The sequence below is a fragment of the Neovison vison genome, chromosome 5 (genome assembly GCF_020171115.1).
Source record: "Neovison vison isolate M4711 chromosome 5, ASM_NN_V1, whole genome shotgun sequence".
Lineage (NCBI taxonomy): Eukaryota > Metazoa > Chordata > Mammalia > Carnivora > Mustelidae > Neogale > Neogale vison.
In genome coordinates, this window is record NC_058095.1 from 83,663,819 (window position 1) to 83,682,051 (window position 18,233).

Below are 18,233 nucleotides of genomic sequence, written 5' to 3' on the forward strand. Positions count from 1 at the left end.
AAATTCCCACAGACAGGGGGCGCCTGGGTGGCTCAGCAGGTTAAGCCGCTGCCTTCGGCTCAGGTCATGAACTCGGCTCAGGTCATGAACTCGGAGTCCTGGGATCGAGCCCCACATTGGGCTCTATGCTCAGCAGGGAGCCTGCCTCCTCCTCTCTCTCTGCCTGCTTGTGATCTCTCTCAAATAAATAAATAAAATCTTTAAAAAAAATAAAATAAAATAAAAAATAAAATTCCCACAAACTAAAAACCTACTTTTATGGAGTTCAAGTGTTTCAATATTAAGCATGCTTCAAACAGAATACTATCTTTGCCATACATGAAATAACCATAATATATTTGTAAGTGTCCATGAATATAATTCACTCAATGACACTGATGTACAAACTGAGGTTTTTAAGAAAAGAGAAAGCTGTCTGGGTATAAAGACAGTAGTTCTGCCCCTTCCATTGCTAATCAGATGTCCAGCTAAATACATCAACTAGGCAACATTTTCATCACTCAATGAGAAATTTCAAAAATAGTTACCTAAAACTATAGCTTGCAAAAATTAGACCCATGTTCAAATGCTGTATTTTCATTAAAGCCCAAATCATTAGAGAACATTAAAGGCTACAACAATGCTTTGGAAATCATTTTTTTAAAAATTATTACTTAACTCCCTTTTGAAATATCTAGTATTTTGTCTCTGAAAGGCAAGGAGGGGAATACAAGTTGTTTCAGAAGAGAAGTCTACTTATTTCTGAAAAATTGCTCCAAAATTGTTCTGCAACTCCATTTGACTGATAAATAAAAGTGAAATTCAAGTCAGTCACTTATTTCACTTTTCTCTTCCTTTATCTGCCCCCTTGTGGAAGTGCAGAGAAAGAGTCAAAAGACACAAAACAAACAGTTAAAACGAAGTAAGCCTGGCTTTTTTTGAAGAAGAAGAAAAAAAAAAAAAATCAGGCCATGAGTACTAAGAGGTTTTTTTTTTGTTTTGTTTTGTTTTTTTATTTGAAAGACAGATCACAAGTAGCCAGAGAGGCAGGCAGAAAGAGAGAGAAGGGATGCAGGCTCCCCGCTGAGCAGAGAGCCCAATGCAGGGGCTTGATCCCAGGACCCGGGGATCATGACCTGAGCCGAAGGCAGAGGCTTTGGACCTGAGTCACCCAGGCGCCCCATAAGAGTTTTCAATGGTTAATAGTTTTTTAAATGATTCCACTTTCTCACTAGGCGCATATTTTGATCTTATGTTGTTAACACTGTCTTCTGCATTCAGAATGTATCAATTGAAAAATAGTATTTTTACATGCTGTCTAAAATGAAGGCTTATTTTTTAGAGAAATATCTGTGGATGGAATCAAAGGATGTCTAGGATTTGCTTTACAATAATCAGGATGGAAGAGTATAGCTTAAAACAAGAACTTAGAGCTAACAAAGCTGGGTATTTTATTTTTGCACATCTTTGAAATTTTCCACAATAAAAAAGTTTTGGGGCATTAAAAAATAAGGCTTGAGCATATGAAATAAAGTACCCAAGAGTAAGGCAAAAAATTCTTTGTATTTCATAAAAATATTCCACTTATTTTTTTTCCAGCTCTATTTTCCTCAAATTTCAACACCCCATTTATATTTATTACTTATGCTCAGTACTGTGTTGAGCAGATGCATAAAGAAAAACATGACAATCTCATTCCAATTTTTTAGGGGAGTCTGCAATATCACATTAAAATGGTAACAAACTGTTATTTTGTTGGCCATCTAGATCTAACAAAATATATGTGTATAATTTTACTAAATATCTTCAACTAGAAAAATAAGACAATTTATTAGCAGTTCATATGCTTAGAAAAGGTATCGATTTATTTATTTATTTATTTATTTATTTATTTATTTATTGGGTATCGATTTATTTTTAAATTAGGTGGGATATGAGACAGATTCACATAACTGTAGTAAAATGGTTCATCTCAAAGCAAACCATGTATCAATTTTCTTGTTAATATAGCCATCCAGGCAGTGAGCATGCACAAGCTGTTCTCTCTCAGAATAAGAAAGACAAATACTTCAGGGCTGGTACCTGTAAGAGAAAGCTAAAATCTAAAACCTCCAAGAACCCTACACAATTCAAGCAAAGAGGAAGAATATTGGAAGAATACAATCAAAAGTAAAAGGAGTAATACTTCTCTTGGAAAAATGCAAAATCTCATTTCAAGGGAAGGCGATGAATCTCCTGCATCCTAACTAAGCCTGCTAGTTATACTCAACAAGGGGTTGCCAACATTCTTCATTGAGTGAACAGTGATAACGGCAAAGATTAATAAGTATTACAAATGGAAACAAAATCTAAACCAATATACTTGTTTTTCTTTTCTACCCTTTTTGTATTTCGAAAAAGTGTATGCTCCTTAAATTCTTGTGGATATCAAGGCTTTGTATTAAGAGAAAATGGAAACACCTAATTTTAGGAGAGGACTTTTTTCCAGATAGGAAATGAATTAATTGCAATTGCTCACCTAAACCTCATATTCAAAATAACCCTCAAATCTTTAATTTTTCTTAAATTACTGTATTTATTTCTTTGTCACACAGAGAGCGAGAGACAAAGAGCAAGTACAAGCAGGGGGCACAGCAGGGAGGTGAGCAGGGAGCCCGCTTTGGGGCTCGACCCAGGACTCTGCGATCATGACTGGAGCAGAAGGCAGCCACTTAACCAAACGAGCTACCCAGGCGCCCAAAATCTTGAATTTTTTAAAATTCTGTTTTCACAAACCATAAATGACGCTTAATCTCACAAAACAGACTGAGGGTTGCTGGGGGTCGGGGGAGGGGAGTTGGGGGGGTCAGGATGCGGAGTGGGGTTATGGACACTGGGGAGGGTATGTGCTATGGTGAGTGCTGTGAAATGTGTAAACCTGGCGATACACAGACCTGTACCCCTGGGGATAAAAATACATTATATGGGGGCGCCTGGGTGGCTCAGTGAGTTAAGCCGCTGCCTTCGGCTCAGGTCATGATCTCAGGGTCCTGGGATCGAGTCCCGCATCGGGCTCCCTGCTCAGCAGGGAGCTGCCTGCTTACCTCCCTGCTGTGCCCCCTGCTTGTACTTGCTCTTTGTCTCTCGCTCTCTGTGTGACAAAGCTCCCTGCTTCCTCCTCTCTCTCTCTCTGCCTGCCTCTCTGCCTATTTGTGATCTCTCTCTGTCAAATAAATAAATAAATAAACACATTATATGTTTATAAAAAATAATAAATAAATAAATTTAAATTAAAAAAAAAAATATCTGGTTTCAGCTTCCCTGATCCTGGTCTGTTTTAAATATACTTCCCCTAGTGCCAGTATGCACAGCCAAATTTCCTCTAAAACCTGACGTGCATATTTTTAAAATGTTAATTCCTTACATTTTGCTAACACCACATGGAGATCACTGAGTTCTGTATCTGACATCTATCAGAAGGGTGGCTCAGTGGGTTGGGCCGCTGCCTTTGGCTCGGGTCATGATCTCAGGGTCCTGGGATCGAGTCCCGCATCGGGCTCTCTGCTCAGCAGGGAGCCTGCTTCCTCCTCTCTCTCTCTCTGCCTGCTTGTGATCTCTCTCTGTCAAATAAATAAATTTAAAAAAAAAAAAAAGAAAATACTTTCCCCCAATTATTTTATTTTTTTAAACGATTTTACTTACTTACTTATTTATTTATTTATTTATTTGACAGGGAGAGAGAGAGAGAGAGAGAACACAAGCAGGGGGAGCAGCAGAGGATGTGGGAGCAGACTCCCCACTAAGAAGGGAGCCCAACGCAGGGCTTGATCCCAGGACCCCAGGAACGTGACCTGAGCTGAAGGCAGATGCTTGACTAAGCCACACAGGTACCCTGGTCCTGTAATTATCTTAAAGTTCATGTCAGTTTTTTGTTTTCCAACTCTGAACCTAGAAAGGACTTTTATCTCTGACATGTTTGCCTTCTACTAGAAAGCTCATTTATAACACACTTCGCTCAGAGATTACCTTAATTGTTCTTTGAAGAATTAATCTGTAACACTGCAAACTTAACTACTTTCTCCTTATAAAGCAGCCCAGCACAACCACTACCATCATTTTTGCACAGTAAAAGCACACACATACTCTTGTTGGTATAGTAAGATACAACCATGTAACTTAATTATAAATAATATCTCTACTGAAAGAACATGTAACTACTCCAAAAGCATTTTAACAAAAACTTCAACATTAAAGCAGACAAAAGGAACAGTATAATGAATGAAACAAATTTGTAAGAACAAAGTATGCTGACAAGAAATACATGTTTTAGTTAGCAGACTGTGCTGTGAAACTGCTAAAGTGGTTGCCTTTCTAAGAGGCTATGGCTGGTGTGGGGGACCCTGGGAGGCTCAGTCAAGTTAATAAGTGTCTGCCTTCAGCTCAGGTCATAGTTCCAGAGTCCTGGGATACAGCCCCACACTGGGCTCCCTGCTCAGCAGGGAGTCTGCTTCTCTCAATCTCCTCTGCTCTTGTTCTCTCTCTCTCTCTCAAATAAATAAATAAATAAATAACCAAACAAACAAATAAAATCTTCAAAAAAGAGAGGAAAAGCTTATGAGGGTTCTTCTGTATTACCTGAAATACTGTTACTACCAATGTACAAGTATTACTTTTCAATTAAAAAAAAAAAAAACAGTGAGAAGCATATCACAAGGTGAATAGAACAGTCATATATAGATCTGGATCATATCCATACATTCAAAATGTAAAAAATTAGGGCAATTCAATTTTTGATTTGATATTGCCAACTGACTATTTCTGTATGTTTGTATAAGATACCCCAAAATATCATTTCTCTCCCAGATAATTCAATGTGTAGATTACTTTAAAAACAAAGCAAAAAGACCACCTCTAAAATTCAAAAATCAAGCATTACTTTTTTTTTTTTTTTTAAGATTTTATTTATTTGAGAGAAAGAGGAGGAAGAGCAGAGGAGAAAGAAGATGGGTACGCTGACTCCGTGATGAGCAGAGCCTGATGCAAGGTTTGCTCCCACGACCACGAGATCATGACCTGAGCTGAAACCAAGAGTTAGACACTTAACCGCCTGGGCCACCTAGGTGCTCCTAGCACTTCTATTCTTAAGACATTTGAAAAATGATTTAAAGTTTTGATTTAGGTGGGAGAGATGGGTGGCTGGGTGATGGGACATTGGGGAGAATATATGCTACGGTGAGTGCTGTTAACTGTGTAAGACTGACGAATCACAGACCTGTACCCTAAAACAAATATATGTTAATAAAAAAAAATTTTTAAGTGAAAAAAAAGTTTTCATTTATACTACTACATTAACATGCCATATCTACACATTATACTGCTTTATCTTTTTTATCCAAATGTATTACCAATGAAAGACGAGTCTAACAATGAAGTGATTACTTACTAATTAATCATTTATTATACATATTATACACCTATCAGGTTTTAGAAGACCTACAAGTTATAACTGGTTGATACTAGTTAAATAGCTAGCATTTACCAAAAGCTGAATTGGATTTTAAATCAAGAATTTTCTTGGCCTCTGGGTTTTTTGTTTTTGTTAAGATTTTACTTATTTGACAGACAGAGATCACAAGTAGCCAGAGAGGCAGGCAAAGAGAGAGAGGGGGAAGCAGGCTCCCTGCTGAGCAGAGAGCCCAATGCAGGGCTTGATCCCAGGACCCTGGGATCATGACCTGAGCCGAAGGCAGAGGCTTTAACCCACTGAGCCACCCAGACACCCCTTGGCCTCTGGGTTTAAACATTTATCTATAATAAATACTGCACTCAAGGAATTTATATTTTGTATCCGAAAATTCATTTGTACCTAAATGAACAAAAATTCAATAAAACAGTCATCCAGAGCTTTGTCTTTTAATAATCCTCTTTTTAAAAATCTGTCATCCCCATCTAATCTTACTTTACCTTCCCATATTTTCACTAAATTCAAAAAACACAAGTTGCAGTACAATATTTCTGTCACTGTATCGAATATAAGCCCACTCCCTTCTTAGCAAGGGTTCTAATTCTTTGATGCAAAAACCCAAGCAGTCTTCTAAGTTCAACACTATCTTAGTATATGTGCTGCCAAAGCGAGCACTAAGTTCAACACTATCTTAATCCTCTGGAAAATCAGCCACAACTAGACATAAATTCAACTGTACCTCAGAACAGTGAATAATTAACTCCATTCTCTACTGGCTGTTTCACAATGATCCTATCTAGCTCTAAAATTCTCTGCTTAGGAAAGCTCAGCAACATTTAATAACTCTATATAAAAGTACCACCTGCCCTATTTTATAACTGCATGACCAGAGAGAAACACACTAGGATAGAAATTGAATGCACCCTGCTACTGATTGTCACTGGATAAATCCTACTAAGTCTTCTGTCCTGAACAAGTCTTAAGGTCTCAAACAGCAAGTAGTATTATCAGTAAGCACATATATCTTAATATGAGGGAAGAAAAGTCATCCTCAGAAATACACTGGTCCTTACAAATGCAAATGAGTTCTTGTTCACCTTTAGTAAGGGTATCATTTTGTGGTAATAACTGACAGTAAAAAAACAATGAGTTACACAATAACTACAAATCATCCTCAAACAAACACAGAGAGTATGAAAATTACCATAGCTTATACTTATAAATACTTTATGATATGGGAAGATAATATAGCAACAGTGAACATTTCACAAAAGTAATAAAAAGTTAAATTTCTCCATCTTCCCATATTCTTAAGCTACTTCATTAGTACAACGAAGTTTCAGAGACAAAGGGAAAGCCAAGTTTTTCTTCTTAAACATTTAATCTGTCACTATGAATTTTTCTAACAATAAAAACTGTTATTTCTCTTTCTGGCACAACACAGAACCAATAAGCCCAGTCTCACAGATAGCATTTTGTCCAAGTAACCAAAAGTCTTCTGAAATAAAGGAGAACTGACCTCACCTGAATGTTTTCCCAAGCCTTGCCTGCAAATAGTAACAGTGGGTTTACTGGAAATCCTAATTTAGATGAAGGCTTCTATATCTCATTACTATTTTATGATCCAGTTACCTTTCCCCAAGAAACTGAGTTGAAATTTTTTTTTTACTAGAACCAAATCAGATCCACAAAAATAGAATACCAATAAAATGCACTGTAATCAAACAAAAAAGAAGTACTATTAAAGTCAACACACCAAACATACCTGCCAAACATTCTTATTACAAAATGATACTGTCATTTTTGATTAGTATTGCCAAAACCCTTAAGCATTTATGGACACCAGGTGAACTCCCAGCTAAATAATCTTAGCAGCATCAACAAACATCCAAGAAATAAAATAGTATTTTGGAATCAAATAATCTTACCTCACTAATTAAATAATACATATTTGTTAAGCATCTATTACTATATGCTAGACTGTGAAAGGTGCTAAAACAATATAGTTAACAAACATATGACCTATGCTTTCATGAGCTTCCAAATGAGTGGGTAAGTAGATTTATTCAAATGAGCTACAAATGGAAAATTTACAAATGAGAAGTGAGCAAAGTGGGAGAAAATCACATATAACATACATATGAGAAAGCATAGCAAAAGAAACCTGATCTAGGGTACCCATCTCAGGCACAATCAGGTGGTGATTAGGCAAAGGGGAAAAGGTGTCCAGGCAGAAAAGTCCGTGTGAAGAGTGCCAACGCAAAAGGAAACAGCTTCTGAGAGCAGCTCTAACAAAATAGCACAGAAAAGTTTTGAGGAAGAGGCAGAGATCAGACCATGCAGGTTCACAGAGGCTTTTTTTAAAGATCTTTATTTATCTGACAGAGAGAGATCACAAGCAGGCAGAGAGACAGGCAGAGAGAGAGGGGAAGCAGGCTCCCCACTGAGAAGAGAGCCCAAGACCCTGAGATCACGCCCTGAGCTGAAGGCAGAGGCTTAACCCATTGAGCGACCAAGGCGTCCCACAGAGGCCATTTTTAAACTGGGATGATGATATGACCAGAGAATCATGGAACAAGGGACACTTTCTTTAGACAGCAGTGATTTGAAGCAGAATGAAAGCAGGTAGATTTCATCTCAGTCTCCTTCAACAAGGTGAGACTGGGGCACATTCAGTAAGTAACCAGCTCACTGGGCCAAGGAGTGATTCTAACATCTACCAAAGCCCAGGAGCTGTCTGTATATGTTGTTCCACCTAGGTCTGAGGTGGAGGATACTTTGATGAATTATTTTCTACACATATAAAACCTACATATAATAAGTCCTTAATAAAGATAATGGTTTACAAATGACATCCCATATACAAAAAATTTTAATCCACTAAAAATACTATTTGTGTCAGTAAATTCAGTAACATTAAATGGTAAATTCAGCAACATTACATGGTATAAGATTAACATTAAAAATGTATTTCCAGGGAACCTGGATGGCTCAGTTGGTTAAGCAACTTTGGCTCAGGTCATGATCCCAGAGTCCTGGGATCAAGTCCCACACTGGGCTCCCTACTTGGTGGGGAGTCTGCTTCTCCTTCTGACCCTCCCCGCTCATGATTTCTCTCTCTCATTTTCTCTCTCAAATTAAAAAATCTTTTAAAAAATCTATTTCTATATACTAGCAATGAATATGAAAATAATTTTAAAATCAACTCCATTTACAACTAAATTAAAAAGAATAAAACATCAGAAACAAATTTAACAAGAGAATTCCAAACCTCCTACTCTGAAAACTATAAAACATTGTGAGAAGAAATTAAAGATCTAAATAAATGGAAGGATATCCCATGTTCATGGATCAGGAAATTTAACACTATTAAACATGGCAATACTCCCCAAACTAATCTACAGATTCAACACAGTATCTATCAAAATCCCAGCTGCCTTTTCTGCAGAAATTGATAAGCTAATTCTATTTTTCATATGGAAACACAAGGGACACAGAGAAAACAAAATAATCTTCAAAAAAAAAAAAAAGAACAAAGCTGAAGGACTCACACTTCCTGATTTCAAAACTTACTACAAAGCTACAATAATAATCAAGACAGTCTGGCACTGGCAAAGAAACAGACATAGAAACCAAGGGAACAGAATTGAGAAGTCACATTTTAACTTTACACAGAATGGGGGGTAGTGGAGACAAGACAATTCAACTGGAAAATATCTTTTTCAACAAATGGTCTAGGAACATGTTATTGTTCCTGTGAGGATATTCAACATGTAAAAAATGAAGCTGGCTCTCTACCTTATACCACATACAAAAACTAACTTAAAATGATGATAGACCTAATATATGACCAACCTAACCATATGGGCTGAAAAAACCATAAAACTCAGAAAAAATATAAAACTAAATCTTCGTGGCCTTAAGAACAAGAACAAAGTGACAGTACTGACACTAACTTACTATGATACCACAATAATCCAGACAGGGTGGTAATGGAGAGAAAAATGGACAAATCAGATCAAAGAAACAAAATAAAGGAGACCAGAAACAGACCTACATAAATGTAATCCAGTAATCTTTGATTAAGGAGCAAAGGTAATACAACAGAATAAAGACAGTCTTTCCAAAAATAGTGCCTGCACAACTGTACATCCAATGCAAAAAAAAAAAGAACCTAGACAGACTTTATACTCCTAACAAAAATTAACTCAAAATAACCAGATTTAAACGTAAAACAAAAAACTAAAATTCCTAGAATACAGAAGAACATCTAGATGTTCTAGATGTTCCAGATGACAGATTCAACAATGATTTTTTTAGATGTAATACCAAAGCCATGACCCATGATGGAACGAACTGATAAACTGAATTTCATTAAAATTAAAAACTTCTGCTCTGTGAAGGACAATATTAACAAAATAAGACAAACACCAGTAAAATGTATTTGCAAAAGATATTTCTGGTAAAAGACTATTATCCAAAATATACAAACTCTTAAAGTTCCACAATAAGAAAACAAACAACCCAGTTAAAAAATGGGCCAAAGACCTTAACAGATACCTCACCAAAGATACACAGACGGCAGTAAGCACATGAAAAGATGCTCTACATCATTATGTCATCAGGGAAATGCAAATTAAAACAATAAGATACCTCTACACACCTACTAGATCAGCCAAAATCTGAACACTGACAACACCACCAAATGCTAATAAGAATGTGGAGCTGAAAGAACATGCATTCACTGCCAGTGGGGATGCACAATGCAGCCATTTTGAAGGTCAGTTTGGCAGTTTCTTAAAAAACTAAACCTACTCTTACCATGTGATCTAGCAATTATACTCCTGGGTACTTACCTAAAGAAGTTGAATATTTGTGTCAACACAAAAAATGCACACAGCTGTATAATCATAACTGCTAGAACTTAGAAGCAGCAAGATGTCCTTTGGTAGGTGAATGGGTAAGTAAACCATCATCCAGACAACATAATATTATTCAATAATAAAGAAATAAGCTATCAAGCAATGAAGAGACATGGAATCTTCAATGCACATTACTAACTGAAAGTCAATCTGAAAAGGTCACATATTATACAATTCCAATTACATGACATTCTGGAAAAGGAGAAACTACTGAGATGGTAAGACAATCAGTGGCTGACAAGGGTTCAGGGAGAGGTAGGGATGAGCAGCTGGAACAAAAAGGATTGGTGGATACACGCTATAATAGTCAAAATTCACAGAACACCAAGAGTGAACTCTAATTTAACCATGGACTTTGAGTGATTATGATGTGTTACTTGTAGGTTCACCAATAATAACAAAAGCACAACTCTGAAGGGGATATTGATAATGGAAGACTATGCATGTGTGGGGAAAGGGAGGATACAGGAAATTTCTGTACCTTCTGCTCAACAGTCCTATGAATCTAAAATTGCTCTAAAAAAGTCAGTTTTAAAAAAATCTTTCTGACCTTGGTCATGCAAAATAATCTTCTAAATATATCAGAAGCACAAAAAAAAGAAAAAAATAAAAAATTTCTATGTTTTATAGGCCATTATCAGTAAAATAAAAAGACAACTCAGATAATGGCAGAAAATATTTGAAAATCATTTATCTGACAAGGGATTTATTTTATATATTTATAATATATACATGACTCTTACAACCCCAAAATTTTAAAAAGACAACTCAATTTAAAAACCGACAAGGAAGGGGTGCCTGGGTAGCTAAGTCAGTTCAGCCTCTGTCCATGACTCAGGTCATGATCTCAGGGTCCTGGGATCAAGCCCTATGTCGGGCTCCTTGCTCAGTGGGAGTCTGCTTCTCCTTCTCCTTCTGCCCTTCTCCCCCACCCCATTTGTGCTCTTTCATGCACTCTCTCTCTCACATAAATATTTTTTAAAAAAATTAAAATAATAAACCATAAATAAAAATGGACAAGGGACCTCAACAGTCATTTCTCTAAAGAAGATACAAAAATGGTCAGTAACCACATAAAATGATGCTCAATAGCATTTACCATTAGGGTAAAGCAAATCTAAGTCACAATGAGATACCACTTTGTATGAAACAGGATGGTTTATAAACAACAAGAAGAAAAACCAGGTAAGTGTTGGTGAGAATGCAAACAAAATGGGATACTTGTACATCACAATGTTAATCAAAAATACTGCAGGTACTGTGGAAAACACTCTGACAGTTCTCAAAATGTTAAATATATAGTTACCATATTGACCCAGAAATCCATTCCCACAGATACACCCTAGAAAAATGGGAACACAAATCCGCAAGTAAGGAAAAACTTGTACAAAGATGTTCACAGCAGCATTATTCTATACCGAAAATTGGTTTTAAAAAATGGAAAGAACCGATGTACCTGGGTGGCTAAGTTGGTTAAGCATCTACCTTCGGCTTGGGTCATGATCCTGGGGCCCTGCGATCAAGCCCCTGCATCAGGCTCCCAGCTCAGCAGGGAATCTGCTTCTCCCGCCCTTCCCCCCTGCTCATGCTCTCTCTCATGATCTCTATATCAAATGAAAAAAATGAAATCTTAAATAAATAAATAAATGGAAAGAACTCAAATGACCATCAACTGATCAGATGAACCGAGAAATAAAACATGGTATTATCCACACAGTGGAATATTACTTGGCAAAAAAAAAAAAAAAGGGAACGGAATGTCAAAACATGCTACATGAATAAACCTCAAGAACATACCGCATAAAAGTGACCAAAACAACAAAAACCCACAAAAACAAAAAACAAAAAAAAACACATACTGCATGATTCCAAAACATCCAGGGGTACCTGGTGGCTCAGTGGGTTAAAGCCTCTGCCTTCGGCTCAGGTCATGATCCCAGAGTCCTGGGATCAAGCCCCACATCGGGCTCTCTGCTCAGCAGGGAGCCTGCTTCTGCCTCTCTCTCTGCCTGCCTCTCTGCCTACTTGTGATCTCTGTCAAATAAATAAATAAAATCTTTTTTAAAAAAATTCAGAATACAAAAATCTATAGAGATAGAAAATGGGTTAGTAGTTGCCATTGAAATGGGGTGGAGGTGGGGGGGGAGTAGAGGTGGGAATGTTAAAAAGGTATGGGGTTTCTTTTGGGATGATAAATATTCCTTAAAATCAATGGTGGTAATTGTTGTACAGCTCTTGAGTAAACTTTAAGCAAAAAATTTAATTTTACATTTTAAATGTGTGACTTGTGGGGCACCCAGGTGACTCAGTCAGTTAAGTATCGGACTCTTGATCTTGGCTCAGGTCATGATCTCAGGGTTATGAGACTGAGCCTGCATCAGGCTCCATGCTAGGCATGGAGGCTTCCTGAAATCTTCTCTCCCTACCCTCTCTCTTTCTTAAAAATAAATAAATAAATAAATAAATATGTGGCTTGTATGGTTTGTGAATTATATCGCACTGCCTTTAAAAATATCATAGTATTTCTTAATTCAAAGTTTAAACTATGTCAACATGTATCTGTTGTTTATCAATGTCAAACATAAATTTTTGAACATGAATCCTCAATTAAGAACACAACCATTTTAATGAAAAGATATAATGCATCAAGCAGACATTTTAGATGACTTAAAATGTTAAGTAAAATCAAAGTCTTCCATATAGGATGATTCTCCACTTCCTCCTTCTTTGAGAAGGAAACCTGATGTATAATGAGAAATATTTACTACCCTAAATCGATTAAAAAATAGAAAACCAAATATTAAAAATTCAAAAGATACAGTAAGTGAAGTTTACCCCAATTAGATGACATTTCCATTACTTTCATGGAGTTCAATGCTACACATTTAGGTGTGGATATATGTTTTGGTGATTAGGTCAGAGAACTTTCAGGCTATCAAGCCCTCTTTTGTATTCTATTCCAGTATGTTGGTTGCTTACCCATCCTACTACAGGGCTAGGCTAGTCAACCAACACTGATGTGAAGACAGAGAAAAGGTGTCATTCCCTCTTTCATGAAATTTAAAAATCCAACTCGGGCTAAGGTGTGGGGCCACAATGTTAATAACACTGTCTGATCTATCACAAGAACTGTCTAGGGTGGGCAGCTGTATATATAATCTTTATCTATAAAGATCACGCTACCAGCCTACTGTCAGTAGAACAATGATTTTGCACTAATGGTAACACATTTGCACACTTTTCCCCAGTCCAAATAATGACCAAAATCTGCTAAAGACAACCGACCAGGGTAGGAAGTACAGTTCTACCCATGACAAAAGCAAAGTTGCTTTAACCAATAAAAAGATTAAATCCACATAGTTTTAATGCTGTCTGATATGAACAAAAAAATCCTGCCATCAAAATTAAAATGTATAGAATGGCCTTCAAGAATTCACATTAGATATTAATAAACCAAAACTCTCCACATAATTGTAATTTGAGTATTCACTATTCACTTAAAATACATGGGAAAAACAAGTACTTTAGTGGGCAACTCTTTTACCATCTTCCCAACAACATCATTTTGCAAACAATATAATCTTAAACTCCATGCTTCAGAGTACATCCCAGACTACCTTGTAAGTAGCGGCATTCGTAGAATTTACTGGGGTGCCTGGGTGGCTCAGCCGTTAAGCATCTGCCTTCAGCTCAGGTCATGATCCCAGCATCCTGGGATCAAGCCCCACACATGGGGCTCCCTGCTCAGCAGGAAACCCGCTTCTCCCTCTCACACTCCCCTTGCTTGGGCTCTTTCTCTATCTCTCTCTCTGTCAAATAAATAAATAAAATAAAGAATTTATTGAACTGATAACCCAGCTAGTTCATGGAATTTAGAACTCAATGGATATATTTCTTTATAAATACATAATTTTAAAGGAAATTTTCTAGTGAGAAATACAGCATTTAAAATAATTAAGTAAGGTCTGTCCAACAGACACCTACATAAATGATGTTACTTACTGTGCCGAAGGGGCACCAAAGGACACTGCTCCTGGCATGTAAGATTCAACTTTCAAGTTGCCTATGGCCTGAAATTACTAAGCAATTAAGATAAATTAAGATTAAAAATGCAGAAGTTGGGGCACCTGGGTGGCTCAGTGGGTTAAGCCTCTGCCTTCGGCTCAGGCCGTGATCTCAGAGCCCTGAGATCGAGCCCCGCATCGGGCTCTCTGCTTGGCGGGGAGCCTGCTTCCCCCTCTTTCTCTCTGCCTGCCTCTCTGCCTACTTGTGATTTCTGTCAAATAAATAAAATATTTTTTTAAAAATGCAGAAGTTAAGGTTCCTCTTGGGAGACCTTTTTCTAATGCTCATTCCATTACTCCTTTCCTCCTGCATGGTTTTAAACTATAAAAAGGAGTGAGTGAAAAATCTGTGGGGTTAGAAAGAGAAAGTAAAACTGCACAGCCTTGCTCTCACAGTAGCAAACAACTTAGTGGCCCAGACCTTCCCTTGTTTGCTCTCTAATCACGTGTAGGCTGACATCAGAAAAGCAGTTGCTTTCTGAGAAAGTTAACTTTCTCCTATAGCCAAAAGCTCTACTGGCTATCATGGTTCTAAGTAACTATAGTTATGTATAATGGGGTAATAACAGGATGTCACAGGCAAGAAGACAGACATAAGAACTACCAAGTTTATAAGTTCAACTACTAATATTTTTCAAAATATTATAGTATAGGTTAACATGTAATTCAGGAGACTCAATTATGACCTAGGACTGAGGGATAATTCTCAACATAACCTTCCCTTCCAATAGCCTGAAGTCAGAAATTCTTCTTGCTGATTCTCCTAGATACATTCCTTGTAAAACAGAAATACCCCTGGAAGGATAATAAACTACTTCATACACTGATTAATGAATATACAGACTGACCTTTTTTTTTTTAAGAGTTTATTTCTTTATTTATTTGGCAGACAAAGATCACAAGTAGGCTGAGTGGCAAGGCAGAGAGTGAGAGGGAAGCAGGCTCCCTGCTGAGCAGAGAGCCCGATTCAGGGCTCGATCCCAGGACCCTGAGATCATGACCTAAGCTGAAGGCAGAGGCTTTAACCCACTGAGCCACCCAGGTGTGCCAGAATTTCTTTTAAAGTGAAAATATCAGGTATAAACAGAGAATAGTTTGGGGAAAAAACAAAAAACAAAAAAGGACCGAAGAAGAAACTTGACAATGGCTTATACATTTTTTCAGACACACACACACACACACACACACACTCTCTCTCTCTCTCTCTCTTAAAAATTTCATCATATGCTGATTTCTACCACTTTTACTCCTCTACTTTTGAGCAAACCTGGACAAAGCTGATCAAACCAGCATTTAATGGCTAAGAATCTCGGATCATGATGGTAGGCATGCCATAGATCCTCCACCTTATTATTTTCCTCACTACCTCAGTTGCAGGTTGGGCTATCTAAACATTCCTATCATTGGCCTCACTAGCACTACGATGTTGTATTTTCTTGCTTCAATTCTTATTTCTTCCCCTTGGTATTGTAATAAACAGGTTCATCTCTCCAAAGCATCAAGTACAAAACAAAACCAAACCTTCAACTGTCTCAAACTGTCACTCCATTTCTCACAGTTCATGGTCCAAGAAGTACCTACACTTTTTTTTTTTAAGTTTTTTTTTTTTTTTAATTTGAAAGACAGAGATCACAAGTAGGTAGAGAGGCAGTCAGAGAGTGGAGGGGGAAGCAGGCTCCCCGATGAGCAGGGAGTCCAATGCGGGACTCGATCCCAGGACCCTCAGACCATGACCTGAGCTGAAGGCAGAGGCTTTAACCCACTGAGCCACCCAGACGCTCAATACCTACACTTTCTACCTCAATTACCAATCACTAGTCAATCACCGAAATGGCTTTTGGGCAATACCCCACCCACCTGGTACTCAAATAAACAGATCTCCACATGACTATCTGCGCCCTGACACCTAATTTACATCTTCCTTATCAGTAACAGAGCATGTCTACAACCTTTACTTTTTAAAACACTGTTCTATCTTTGCTTCCCAGACTCCCTTGCCTAGCTATTCTCTCTGCTTGTCTGAACTGTCCTGCTCAATCTCTTTTGCTTCCTGTTTTTTACTATTGCTGTGGTTTTTAGTATATTCAGTTATGCAACCATCACCATGATATAATTTTAGAACATTCTCATCATCCAGAAAGAAGCCCTATCCACTTAAACCATCACTTCCTGTTTCCTTCCAACCGTCCCAGCTCTAGATAACCACTAATCTTCGTTTCCATAGGTCTGCCTACTCTGGAATTGCACATGTGGTTTTTTGTGAATGATTTCCTTCACTTAAGATGTATGTTGTTTCCAAGCTGTATCCATGCTGCTGCATATATCAATATCGGCATTCCTTTTTTGTTGTTAAATAGTAGTCTATAATGTGGGTAAACCACATATATCCATTCATCAGTTGATGGCTACTTGGGTCATTTCTACTTTTTGCCTATTATAAATAATACTGCTAAGTACATTCACATAAATGTTTTTGTAGGGATCACTACTGATCACATTTTGAGCACAGTAACTGCTTCCTGTGGGAGCTGTCCTGTGCACTGCAGATGTCTAGGAGTAACTCTGGCCTCTACCCACCAGCTGCCAGTAACACTCTCCTAGAAGTGATAACCAAATACATCTCCAGGCATTGCCGAATGTCCCAACTGTGCAAAATCACCCCAACTAAGAGCCACTGCTGTAGAGTTATGATTTCTTCAGTGAAACTCTATGTATGTACATTAATCTTGACCTAAGATCACTGCAAAATAAATTATTGTATACTCTTAAATATGAATAAATATCTAAATATTCAATTAGTATATTCTTTTCATTAATACCTCTCTGAATATCCTAGCTCCACTGCTGAGTTAGCCTCAACTGGCTTTCAAGATAACATTTTTATAGTCAAAATTTACATACTTCTCTAAGAAATCTCCAAAAGCTTCAGCAGCCGACTATACAAAATTTCCTTCCAGGCAATCTAATACATATTTTGGTCTACAATCATTTCCTTTATCAACAAATATCTATGTAAATACAAATTTAGAAGTTAAGCATGCATATTTAACCTTACAGATTGATATGAATAATTTCTCCTATCAATCCTTTTGGCATTCCAAGTTAAAAATTCATGTTAGGGCAATTAAGTTACATATTAATAGATATTGTCATCATTCACCACCATGACATATCTCAGGTACTTCCTACTCCCCCAGACTCTTCTATCTTTCTAATAAATGGTCAGTTATCTGTTGGGATACCTGGATATCCACACGCAAAAGAATAAGCCTGATCGCTTTCTCATATCATACATAAAACTTAATTCAAAATGGATCAAAGTCTTTAATATGAAGGGTCTGTATGTAATTCAATATGAAGAGTCTGTATGTAAGAAGCCAGTCTTAGAAGAAGACACCAGCAAAAATCTTCATGACCTTGGATTGGGCTATGAGATATGACAATAAAAGAAAAAAATAAATAAACTGGACATCATCAAAATTCAAAACTTGTGTTTCAAAGGATATCGTAAAAAATAAAATACGGCTCTGAGAAACGGAGGAGATATCTGAACATCATGTATCTGTTAAGGGACCTGTATCCAGAATATATAAAGAACCATTACAATTCAAATTTTAAACATACAAATAAACCAATTAAAAAACAGACAAGGACTTCAATAGGCATTTTTTCCAAAGTAGATACACAAATGGCCCACAATCACATAAAAAGATGTTTTAATACATTAACCATCAGGGTAATGCAAATCAAAATCACAATGAAATACCACTTCGTATGAAATGGGATAGCTATAAACAGACAAATAACAAGTGTTGACCAGGATGT

The 18,233-nt window shown here is 37.2% G+C and overlaps 1 protein-coding gene across 2 annotated transcripts in view; it reads right to left on the bottom strand.

Annotated features, from left to right (window-relative positions):
• XPO4 (exportin 4) overlaps positions 1-18,233 on the bottom strand; it is a 123,981-nt gene that overhangs the window by 51,750 nt on the left and 53,998 nt on the right. The window lies entirely within an intron of this gene.